A 13,627-nucleotide genomic window follows, 5' to 3' on the forward strand; every position below is an offset into this window, starting at 1 on the left:
TCATAAAAATAGTGTACTTCATGCCATGAAAGGGAATCAGTAAAATGTGGTTGAGATGAACTAGGAATAATCCCACAAGAGGAAGGAGGTGCTATTCGCAACACACAAAACTTCACAAGAAGCAAAAATGTTGTTTCGAAGAGGGAACAACAAAAACACTCTAAAAGTGTTGCTCCCTAGAGGAAACAACAAAACTCTAAAGAATACTTAAAAAAAGTGTTGTTCCCTAGAGGGAACAACAAAAACTCTAAAAGGGTTGTTCCCTAGAGGGAACAACAAAACTCTAAAAGTGTTGTTCCCTTGAGGGAACAACAAAAAAACACTCAAAAAAAGTGTTAAAAACACTCCAAAAAAAGTGTTATTCCCTTGAGGGAACAACAAACTCTAAAAGTGTTGTTCCCTTTAGGAAACAACAAAAAACACTAGAAAATGATGTTGTTCCTTTGAGGGAACAACAAAAAATACTCCAAAAAAAGTGATGTTCCCTTGAGGGAACAACAAAAAACACGTGAAAAAAGTGATGTTCCCTTGTGGGAACATCAAACTCTAAAAGTGTTTTTCCCTTGAGGGAACATCAAAAAGACACTAAAAAAAAGTGTTATTCCCTTGAGGAAACAACAAAAAACTCCAAAAAAAGTGTTTTTCCCTTGAGGGAACAACAAACTCTAAAAGTGTTGTTCCCTTGAGAAAACAACAAAAAAACACTCAAAAAAAGTGTTGTTCCCTTGAGGGAACAACAAATGTTCCCTCAAGGGAACAACAAAAAACACTCAAAAAAAAGTGTTGTTCCCTTGAGGGAACAACAAACTCTAAAAGTGTTGTTCCCTTGAGGGAATAACAAAAAACACTCGAAAAAAAGTGTTGTTCCCTTGAGGGAACAACAAACTCTAAAAGTGTTGTTCCCTTAAGAGAACAACAAAAAACACTCGAAAAAAACTGTTGTTCCCTTGAGGGAACAACAAACTCTAAAAGTGTTGTTCCCTTGAGGGAATAACAAAAAAACACTTAAAAAAAGTGTTGTTCCCTTAAGGGAACAATTGCTGTTCCCTTGAGGGAACAACAAAAAACACTCCAAAAAAAGTGTTGTTCCTTTGAGAGAACAACAAAAAAACACTCAAAAAAAGTGTTGTTCCCTTGAGGGAACAACAGCTGTTCCCTTAAGGGAACTGTTAGCTCTGCTACATATTGTTGATATTTGAGGATCAGAAATAAGCTCGGTCCTTGGTTACGCTCAAAGGAGGCCTATATTGATCATTCTCACCTTCTCCTTTACCTCCCTCACCCTCCCTTTAGCTCCATTTCCCGTGATTTTTGTTAAAAAATCATATAAAGGTCCTTCGCTCTTAAGCCTCGAGTGCTAGAACCCATACTCCATAAACCCGTGCCCATACGACCGCGCACCTTCACAAACCCTTCACCCGTAACCTCCGCCGTCGATCTCCGCTTCCTGATCTAACGACTCTTGTCACAGTAACTTACGCGATCAAATCCACACCACTCGATCATCTCCACCACGATCGGATGATGTTCGCTCTCCCCGTGCTCACAAAGTAACGGCACGTTAACACGCAATGGAGAGTGGTTTCCTCTCTCCTCCGCTGCCACGCGTCACGCGCTGAGTGGGATTGCGCGCCATCGTCCGTTACCACCCAACCCCCCAACGCCGGTGCGATCAATACCGCTTACCGCCTGGTCCTCCGTTCTCGCCCGTTAATCACTGCGTGCCTCCGCTGCCCGATGACTATTGGATCTACCCGCTAGAGATCCAACAGCCCACGATCATCCCGCTCCCGCCTCCTTCGATATTCCCATCGACTCATCCTCGTCATCTATCCTCCTGATCCAACAACGAGTCCAGCTCCTCCGTCCTGCTTGTGCACCCGCTATGTAGTCCATGACCCTTGAATGTTCCGTGCACCTGAAGGAAGGTGACTAGTCTTTCGGTACTGTTTGCAGTTGCTCTTCAACCACCATATTTAACAAACAGTATGGCTGAGAGGGAAAAGGACAGAGCTCGAGCAGATACTTGCATTTAACAGTCATGGAACTTATCCTATACGACACTCCAGCCACCTGAGAGGATAGCAGAGTGCAGGAAAAGATCATATTCATCCGCTAAAGCAAGAAATGCACTCAAAAACTCCATCAGGCAACTAAATGCGGTTGGTGGTCAATTATGACCTCTCTATACTTAGAATGGCCAAGTGCCTTTGTATTGAAACTCTATATATACCCAGAAACAAGATGTAATCAAGGTTGATGGTTGATGTTTTGATGTAAGGTTCAACTTCTAGAGGCTGTAACTATTTTGGTACCTGCAGTGTCTCGTTTTCATTTTCAGCTAATAAAAGCTTCTTTTGTTGTTAATTGCTCACTTTTCATCCTTCTTCTGTTCTAAGATGTGCCTGATTGGTTGTATTTCTAAGCTCTTGATGTTTAGCATTAGAGAAGTTGTCATCCTATCTCCGTGTTAAAGTCTTGTATGTATCAGTGAATGAGCTATTCAGGTTTCTTTTCACCTAATGCCAAAGAGCTTTCATCCTGTCTATGCATTAGAGAAATAGATTTGCAGACTTCTTTACTGGTTGTAGCTAGCCATCACATGGTCTTGTGCATCTGCTGGTGTAGTCAGTATTCTCCATATTCACCCAATCCTTAAACTATGAGTAATTGGTGGTCTGAAGCCTTGTAGTCTGGGGGTGTTCACGCATGTCTGGAGTTAAGCAAAGCAGAAGTGGTTATCTGGCTTTAAAAAGCATCATTCCCTCCATTCATCCATTTGCAACAATAAGTTGAATTTGTATGTTCCCAGGCATCTCCGAGCTACAACCTAGGAGAGTTTCTTGGGGTGATAACATTAATTGGCGCCGTTTTCGGGGAGAGGAGATTGAAGCTCAGCTTCCCTGGGAGAACAACACAGTTCCAACTTTGATGATAGACAAAGTCTGGACACATTTCTGGTTGTAATCATCTATCTGGCGACTCTACTAGAGGACCAACCTAGTGGTGACTCCACATTACAGTTTTGGCTCAGTTTGTGAGACATACTCAGAGAAATCCTCAGAAATCACCAGCTGACCCAGTGCCTGACCCTGAGAAGATTGCTAAGCAAAGGAAAACATCACAAAAAGGAGCATCAAGATCATGTAAGCCTAAAAAATCTTATGTATCTCTGCAAGAGAAGATTATAGCTGAGAATGTACTATTTGAAGATATAGAGCCTAACATTGTTAGTGAAGAAATACCTTCAGAGATTCATAAAGCTCCTTGTCCATTTAGTGCACCTTTGGATCTTAGTCCAAAGAAAGTCTCTCATACAGTCCCTCATACTCCTTTGTTTCTGTCATCCACTTCATTGCTCCCTACTGTTCAAACTGCCAGTATCCCTCCACCTACCCCAGTCATGGCAGGCCAGCAAACACCCACAAAGATGGAAAGAATAATAGCTGCTAGGTATGGACCCCTGGTCTTGCCGGTTCCTTTGAATGCCATGCCTGCAGGAGAATATCAGAAATATATGCCTAAGTTCACTGGTACAAAGGAGTAACAGCTGAAGAACACCCTGAATCTTTTTATAGTTATGCTGATAACCTTGATATCAGTGAGGATGATGTGTGGATGAGAGTGTTTTTCCAGAGCCTTGATGGAGAGGCTAGAAAGTGGTTCAGAGAGTTGAACCCTAGGTCAATAGCAGACATTGAAGCATTAGATGATGTGTTTTTGAAGCATTGGGGAGATAAGAAAGACTCGCTCTATTACCATACAGAGTTTGGAAACCTCAAGAGGGAGAATGGGGAATCATTGCCTGATTTTAATAAAAGATTTAACCGTATGTATAGTAAGATACTAGCTAAGGTAAAGCCTACTCCTACCTCTACCAAACTCACCTATGCCAATGCTTTTGACTTTTATTTCTGCCTACTCTTAAGAGAAAGAAGATGTGCCACTCTAGCTAAAATGCAAGATGCAGCTCTAGAGGTGGAATCGAATATCATGGCCGCAGAAAATCTCAAAAGTCATGTTGATAGAAGGAGGCAGAGAGGTGAGGCTTCTTCTTCCTCTACTTCATCTTCAGAACCCAAATTAGATAAGATGACTAAAATGATAGAGTCATTGGCTACCGAGATATCTAAGCTGAAGGTTGAACAGAGCTCTGGAAAGGCTAGGCTTCCAAACACATTCGCTCTAAGAAATTCAACTCCATTCAGAAGAGAAAATGAACAATTGCAGATCATTCAGAGGGGTAAAGAAGCAAATGAAGAACAAAAGGTTAAATCTCCCTTCCAGAATGTAGATATGGAGGAGGAGCAGTTTGAAGAAGAGGATGAAATTCATTGCATGGAAGATAAAGGTAGTGCTGCCTTTTTGACTTTGGCTGCCTATGAATAATCATTACTCCAAGACCAAACCAGTCAAGAGTGGGACAGAGAGGTTGTTCTGTAGACTGGTGAACAACAAAGATATAATCTGAGGTCAAAAGGAAACAATGTTAAGGAGAATCCTGCCCAAAGAGCTGATTTCTCAACAGAGCAACAAAATATCAGACAGAAGAAGCTAGCAGTTGATCTAGTCATCCTCAAAGCACCAGCTCAAGAGTCAAGATGTCCTGACAAGTCTCGTTCCCCTTTCAACTTTGAATCAAAAGTCCATAAGTTAAAAATATCTGTACCTCTGTTAGAACTTGTAAAGAGTGAAGTTTCTAGAAAGCCTATCCTTGATGCTCTTGAGCTGAAAGCCTCACAAACCTCCACGGACTACATCAATTTGCAAGATGATAAGCCTGCAGTTGTTCTTAGCTCAATGATTCAACCTGCTGATAATAGCTCCCCATAATTCTATGTCTCCTTGACCATTCATGACAAAAACCTCCATAATTGCCTGTTGGATACAAGGGCCAGCCACAATTTGATGCCTAAAGCTGTCATGGAAGAGTTAGGCTTTGATATCACCAGACCATATCATGATTTATTTTCATTTGATTCGAGAAAGGTAAAATGCCTAGGATTAATCAAAAACCTAGCCATTACCCTAACTCAGCTGCCCATAAAGAGCATGATTATGGATATTGTGGTAGCAGATGTCCCCCCCAAGTTTGGCATGCTGCTATCCAGAGGGTGGATTAAGTGACTAGGTGGGACATTACAAAATGATTTATCTTATGCCACTGTCCCAGTTTTTGGAGGGGAAAGTAGGAGATTGTACAGAGAAGCAAAGCTAGCCTACATCATTAGTGATGAGAATAATCCCTCTAATCATCCCATTTATGCTGTGGACACCGATTTCGGAGCATGTATTCTCCAAATTGAAGAATCCCAAAAAGCCTCATTGCAGCTCAAGAAATCAATAGTTCAGGTCGAGGGAGGGCAAGGAAGTTAGGTTTGGGAAATGTTCTTTGATGGAGCATGTTCCAGAGAAACTGTAGGAGCAGGGGTGGTGCTGATATCTCCAGAACAAGAAAGCACACATCTGTGTCTTAAGCTAGCTTTCCAAGTCACCAACAATATAGCAGAGTATGAGGCTCTGATATTGGGCCTTAACACAGCTAAAGACAGAGAAATCAGAAACATAAAGGTGCTTAGAGATGCTGATCTTATCATTCAATAAGTGAACAAAATGTTCCAAGCAAAGCACCCAAGGTTGAAAGCATATAGAGATGAGGTACGGAGACTCAAAGATTCTTTTGATAATTTTTGTATCTCATACATCCCTAGAGTTAAAAATCAGCTTGCTCATTCCCTTACTCTGTCTGCTAGCATGTTTATCCCTCCCAGGCCTCCCAGGCTAGTTTATGAAGTTCAAATGAAATATAGACCATCCTTGCCTGATAATGTCCAGCACTGGAAAGTTTTTGAAGATGATAATGAAGTGAATAGGTTTCTGCAAGTCATTGATGAATTCTCTAAAATGCAAATTGATCAAGAGAATGAAGCCTTGGAAGGAAATCCCCAGTCCCAACTTAGAAACAAAATTGCCAAAAATAACATTGTCCAATTATCAAGCAATCATATACCTAAAGGCCTAGTTCCTTTGGAGAAGCTGTTTGACCAGAATGACGTCCCTTATAAGGTTGCCCAAAAAGAAGACCAATCTGCAGTCCATAGGCATAATATAGGGAGTCCAAATCATCCAAGATATATAAATCTGTCCACTCAACTATCTGCTGCCCAAAGTTCTGAGTACTGCAATTTGCTGATGTCTTTGGCTGGGAGTATAGTGACCTGGAAACATATGACAAAAAGATAATCTAGCACAAAATCCCTTTAGAGAAAGACACCATCCCTTTCAAGAAGAAACTAAGGCCAATAAATCCTTTGCTCCTCCCGGTGATTGAAAAGGAAATCAAGAAGTTACTGGCTGCCAAAATCATAGTCCCTCTTAGATATTCAAAATGGGTAGCCAAATTGGCGGCGGTGAGGAAGAAAAGTGGAGAAATCAGGCTCTGCATTGATTTCAGAAACTTAAACAAATGCTCTAAGAAAGACAATTACCGTCTACCCAAGATGGAGCACTTGCTGCAGAAAGTCTCAGGAGCCAAAGTGATGTCTTTCCTTGATGGATTTTTAGGGTATAACCAGGTTGCTGTAATCTAGATGATTAAGAGAAGAATGCATTCATCACTCTTTGGGGCAATTTTATGTATTCCAATATGCCTTTTAGGTTGATGAATGTTGGAGCCACCTTTCAGAGAGCTGTGGATATAGCACTTGTGGGAGAGAAGGATAAATTTGTCCTTATCTACCTTGATGATATAACAGTATACTCCAGTAGCCATCAGGACCATTTGCAACATTTGAAGAAAGTGTTCATGAAGTGCAGAAGGTTTGGGATTTCAGTCAATCCTAAGAAGTCACAGTTTGATTTAGAAGAAGGCAAGTTGTTAGGACATGTTGTTTCTGCTGGAGGTGTCAAAATTGACCCAGAAAGAGTAAGAGCAATTCAGACCTTGTCTGTCCCGAGATTAAAGAAGGATATCCAATCCTTTCTGGGCAAGATAAATTTTGTAAAGAAGTTTATTCCTAATTTTGCAGAACTTGTAAAACACATTACCTCCATGTTGAAAAAGGGGTCAGAAATCAAATGGAATGATGCAGCAAGAAAATCTTTTGAATCCATCAAAAGGGCTATTATGGAAGCTCCTACTTTAATCAGCCCAGATTACAACAAGGAATTCCATATATTTTCATTTTCCTCTGATGACACCCTTGCAACAGTTTTGATGCAAGCAGATGAGGAAGGCTTAGAGCATCCAGTGGCATTTTTCAGCAAAACCTTAAGGGATGCTGAGCTGAGGTATGATATCATTGAAAAATAGGCATATGCTCTTATAAAATCTTTGAAAGCTTTTAGAATTTACATTCTGCACTCCAAGGTAATTGCATATGTACCCTCTGCTTCAATAAAGGATGTCCTAACATAGCCTGATGCTGATGGAAGAAGGGCTAAATGGATTGCAAAGCTTATTGAATTTAACATAGAATTGAAGCCCACCAAGCTTGTCAGAGGTCAGGGCCTTGCTAGATTAATGGCTGAAGAGAATTGCAGAATGTTGGATATGAATTTGATAAGCATAAATTCATAGGATGGTTAGGTAAAAGGGGAAACAACTAAACTAGGGAAAAACCAGTCATTGCCATAAAATCTAGCTTCGTGTGAATGGTATTCTACCATGGCTCAATTCTTTCTAAAGCTAGAAATTCCTCCAGGCCTTAGTTTAAGCCAAACCAGAACTATCAAACTCAAGGCAGCTAAATATTACATTCATGAAAACCTGCTCTACTAGAGGGACCCCTCTAGAATTCTTTTGACGTGTCTAGACACAGAACAATCCTTGGAAGTGATGCAGCAGTTTCATTCCAACATATGTGGAGGACATCATTATTGGAAAACTACAGCCCACAAAATCCTCAGAGCTAGGTACTATTGGCCCACCTTATTTTCTAATGTCTTTTCATTTGTTAAATCTTGTGACAGGTGCCAAAGATTTGAAGGGAAGTAGCACTTGAAGTCCCTGCCCTTAAAACCCATACATGCTAGTGGCCCTTTTCAGCAGTGGGGCTTGGATTTCATTGGAGAAATCAATCTGCATTCAAGTGGCCAGCACATATGGATATTAGTAGCCACCGATTACTTCACTAAATGGATTGAGGCCATCCCTACCGGAAAGGCTGATCACCGTATGGTCATGAAGTTCTTAGTGTTGGAAATAATACTGAAGGGGTGGGGTGAATCAGTATTATGTTATGAATCCAGCTCAAGAAAAGATAGAAAAGATGGATCAATGCCTTAGAATTCAGCCTCTTCGAGGGGGCAACCTCCTTTACATTACATAAATGAACAATTCTTGGATGATCAAATGACAAAACCTCCTTTATATATATAAGAGTCTAAGGAGTCACAATATAATCCAGCCGACCTAACAATAATAATATAAAGCCACAAAAATAACACTAGAGGGATTCTATGGGGCACAGAAATAACAATATGGGGGTAATAGGGGCACAACAATATAAATAAGGGGTATAACTACAATAGTAATGGGGTAATCACTAGTATTATAGGGACCCAACATGCCCCTCTCCTTCAAAAAAGTGATGTCCTCAATGTTTGAGTAGTTCTAGATACTTCTACATAAAATTCTCATCCTCCCATGTGGAATCCTCATCGGATAAGTTCTTCCACTTGATAAGATACTCTGAAATTGATCGATTTCGTAGCTTTCGAGTTCTTGTTTCTGTGACTACTTCCGGTTCCAATATAATTTTTCCTTCCTCGTCAAGTTCTGGCAATATTGTTTGAATTGGGAGCTTGTCGCCTATAACCTTCTTTAAACATGAAACATGGAAAACTAGGTGCAATCGAGAAACTGCAGGAAGCTCCAATTTGTATGCCATAGTACCAATCTTTTGCAACACCTTGTACGGACCATAATACTTTGGTGATAATTTATTATCCTTCTTAGCTTGCTTTAGGGACATTTTCTTATATGGTTGTAGCCATAGGAATACCCAATCACCTACATCAAAACTTCTTTCACTGCGATGTTGATCTGCCTGTTGTTTCATTCTATTTTGTGCCAACACGAGGTTATCCTTTAAGAGTTGGAGGACTTGTTGTTGATGTTCGATGTGATGTTCCACTGCCTGAACCTTAGAATTTTCTCTTAAATATGATGTGATGGATGGTGGTTGATACCCATAAAGTGCCATAAATGGGGTCATTTTTGTTGCTGTATGGAAGGAAGTGTTATACCACCATTCAGCTAGAGGCAACCATTTGACCCATTGTGTCTGTTTATCAGATACAAAGCAACGAAGATATCCTTCCAAACATTTGTTTACTATCTCAGTTTGCCCATCAGATTGAGGATGATAAGATGAGCTATGAGCTAACTGAGTACCAAGACAAGAAAATAATTCTGTCCAAAAATTTCCAGTGAAAATGGGATCTCTGTCACTTACAATAATCTTTGGGTTTCCATGTAGCTTTTGAACTGTTTCCATAAATGCAGTAGAAACTGTACTAGCTTTAAATGGATGTGATAATGCACAAAAGTGTGCATACTTGGTAAGTCTGTCAACTACCACCATGATGACACTCTTTCCCTCAGACTTGGGTAAACCTGTGATAAAATCCATTGAAACCTCCTCCCAACGTTGGCTTGGAATGGATAAAGGTTGTAATAGACCCGGTGTCTTAATTGTTTCAACTTTATTTTGTTGGCAAACCAAACATTCCGCCACAAACTTTTGAATATCTGATTTAAGGCCATCCCAAAAAAATTCCTTCTTAACCCTGTGGTAAGTTTTTAAAAATCCTGAGTGCCCTCCTAAGGGAGAAGTGTGCAATTCCATAAGAATCTTTTGTTTTAGCTGGGAATTCTTACAGAGGTATAAGCGATCTTTGTACCATAACGAATCATTTTGCCAGCTAAATGTATCAGAAGTACTGGAATCTTGTTGTAGCTTTCGAATAAGTGCCCACACTTCTTCATCATTCTTCCATTCCTCCCTTGCTTCATTTATCCAATCTGGTTGGATAATAGAAATGGCACACAACAATGCTTCCACATCCTCATCCTTTCTTGAGAGTGCATCTGCCACCACATTTTGCTTCCCTTTTTGTAGATGATTTCAAAGTCATAACCCAACATCTTTGTGACCCACTTTTGTTGCTCTTCAGAGGATAATCTTTGTTCTAAAAAGTATTTAAGGCTATCATGATCCGTTTTTACCTTGAAGTGTCTTCCCATTAGGTAGGGTCGCCATTTCTTAAGTGCATGGAGTATTGCCAACATTTCCTTCTCATAAATAGCTTTGCTTAAAAACTTTCCCTTGATTGGACGACTTTCAAAAGCAATGGGTCTTTCATCTTGCATTAGAACAACACCAATTCCATTTCCTGAAGCATCACATTCCACAATAAAGGTTTTTGTGAAGTCCGGTGTAGCTAAGACCGGTGCTTGGCACATTGCCTCTTTAAGATGTTCAAAGGCCTTTGTTGCTTCCGAAGTCCATGAAAATGAATCTTTCTTCAATAATGTTGTTAGAGGTGCTGCTATTCTCCCATAATTCTTAACAAACTTGCGATAATACCCTGTCAACCCAAGAAATCCTCGCAGATGCTTTATGGATGTGGGGATTTTCCATTCCTTAATGGCTTTAATTTTGCTAGGGTCTACCTTAACTCCTTCATGAGATACAATATGACCCAAATATTCCACCTCCTGGACTCCAAAGAAACATTTGGATCTTTTTGCATATAATTGTTTCTCCTCCAATAGTTGTAGCACCCTGTCAACATGTTCAACATGATCCTTCCAAGACTTGCTGTAGATTAGTATATCATCAAAAAATACTAACACAAATTTTCTAAGGAATGGTTTGAAAATTGAATTCATCAAACCTTGAAATGTTGAAGGTGCATTGGTAAGGCCAAAAGGCATGACCAAAAATTCATAATGACCCTCATGAGTTCTAAATGCCGTTTTCAGAATGTCTTCAATCTTCATTCTGATTTGATGATATCCCGAACGAAGATCCAACTTGGTGAAGTAAATTGATCCATGCAATTCATCCAGTAATTCATCAATGACAGGAATGGGGAACTTATCTTTAATAGTGAGCTTGTTGAGCTCCCTATAATCCGGACACATGCGCCATGATCCATCCTTCTTGTGCACCAATACTACTGGAGCTGAGAAAGAACTTTGACTCGGTTGAATTATACCAGCCTCTAGCATTTCTGCAACCATACGTTCAATTTCACTTTTTTGGACATAGGGATATCTGTACGGCCTGATGTTTGGAGGAACACTTCCTGGAATCAGATGAATAGCATGATCATGATCACGCATAGGTGGGAGACCTTTGGGAGTCTCAAATACCTTGGAATGATTGTCCAGGACTTTTTGGAGATCTGGAGAAATAGATGATTCCAATGTGGAAACATCTAGCGAACATAATTGTGCAATTACACCTCTTTGCTCCTTTTTTAGAAGCTTTGTCATGCCATTAGAGCTGATTATCTTTCCTGGTTTCCCTGCAATACCCCTTAATTCAACTTCCTTTCCTTCCATAGAAAATTTGATGAAAAGTTCTTGAAAATTAAAAGCTATTGTACCCAAGGATTGTAGCCATTGGACTCCTAGTACAACATCAGCACCTCCCATTGGAATGGAAAGCATTGGGCTAGTCAATACATATTCTCCCATGGATAGCTTGATATTATGGCACTTTCCAGAGCAATTTATTGTTCCTCCATTTGCAATCATCACTTGACACTCTGGTGCTGGATATAGGAAGCAATTCAATTCTTTTGCTACCCTACAATGAATAAAATTGTGGGTGCTTCCTGAATCAATCAACACTATTACCTTTTTCTTCTTGATTTGTCCTTCTATCTTGATGGTTTGAGGAGTGGTAATTCCCGCCAATGCATTACAAGATATGGTCGGATTTATTTGTTCTTCATCTAGGCTTTGTTCCTGGAGTATATCCTCTTCTTTTGACCTTTCTTGCTCCTTTTCTTCTTCCTCTTCACAATCTATGTAGAATAATTTCTTCTCAGCACACTTATGACCTTTTGTGTATTTGCTATCACAATTGTAACAAAGCCCTTTTGCTCTTTTTTCTTCCAATTGTTGTGGTGTCAACCTTGTAGGTTGTGGAAGACTAGGGGCAACAACACTTCCGTCTTTATAGTTGTGAGTGGTATGCTTCCTAGTTGCCATAATTTTGCTTTCCATTTTTCTTGCTAACCTGAATGCCTTCTCTAATGAATCAGGTTCCCAAAGGCGAACATCATGTTGGATATTATCCTTTAAAGACCCTATGAACACATCAATCCTATGCTCCTCTGGAATATCTTTTACCCTTATGTTCAATTTTTGGAACTCCTCAATGTGCTCCATTATTGAACCCTTTTGTTTGAGACTTATCAATTGGCTAAAAAAAGTGTTGCTTTTTGTATCCTCATAATGTGCTATCAATTCTTCCGTAAAAATTTCCCAAGTGATAAATTGTTTACGAGAACAAAGCCATTGATACCATACAAACTGATTTGGTTCCAAATATACAGTTGCCATACGTACCTTTTGTGCGTTTTGCACATTATTGAGATCGAAGAATTGCTCCATCTGTAATATCCATGTGGCGGGATCCTTGCCATCAAACTTCCTCATATCGATTTTTGGAATATGGTGATTCTTCGATCCAACATTAGCATCTATGGAATCATGATTAACATTTCTTTTGTTCTCATCATGAGTTTCCTTTACTACCTTTTCACCATTAGTAAGTATTTCTTGTAGAAAATTTGTCAAATCTGTCTTCAAATCTGCTATGCTTGTCTTCAAATTTGTGTTCAAATCTATCTTCAAATTATCCATCTTAGCTTCCATGCCATTCATCTTAGCTTCCACGCCATTTATCTTAGCTTCTGTTAACTTTTGTGAGCGTGACATTTGTTGCACTTGTTCTTGTAATTTTGATATATCATGTAGCATTTCTTCCTCTTCTTCATGAGTCATGCTAGAGCTTTCAGGTTCCTTACTAGGTGTTTGCATTTTCTTTCCTCGGGGCATCAGTTACCGATAATAATGCTCTACTATGCCCTTTGAATTCCTTCAAAATAAATTTTCAAACCAAGCTTAAGCAAAAATTTAAAAAAATCTACACACCTTTTTTCACTTTGTAGGAGCTCGATATTGCCTCTGATGTATCTCTGTACTTTCCAATCATCTAATTCTGAATTTGTGACCTGTAGTAGCTATCTGTGTCCTCTTTCCAATGCCACCAGTCTGATCCAAATTTGATTCTCCAAGAAAGAGTTATGCACAATCTCCCAAGATGACCTGATTATAGACCTTTCCAGAAGAGCAAACTTGTATGAAGTGCCACGTGTACAATTTTGGATCTTTGGTTCTAAAAATATATATACAAGAAACTACAGTCCATCCTCTTTCTGTACCTTCTTATGAAATTTCAATCTGATACCCAGAGAGAAAGTTATGACTATTTTCCCCAGGTCACTTGTTTTGAATGTAATTCAGGAGTTTGCAAAAAGACCAACTTCCTCAGATCATATATCTGCAAATATCGTACGAAAAGCTCTGAAATTCAGAACCAAT

The sequence above is a fragment of the Pinus tabuliformis genome, chromosome 4_1 (genome assembly GCF_031772625.1).
Source record: "Pinus tabuliformis cultivar Carrire ecotype Pingquan chromosome 4_1, CPIR1, whole genome shotgun sequence".
NCBI lineage: Eukaryota > Viridiplantae > Streptophyta > Pinopsida > Pinales > Pinaceae > Pinus > Pinus tabuliformis.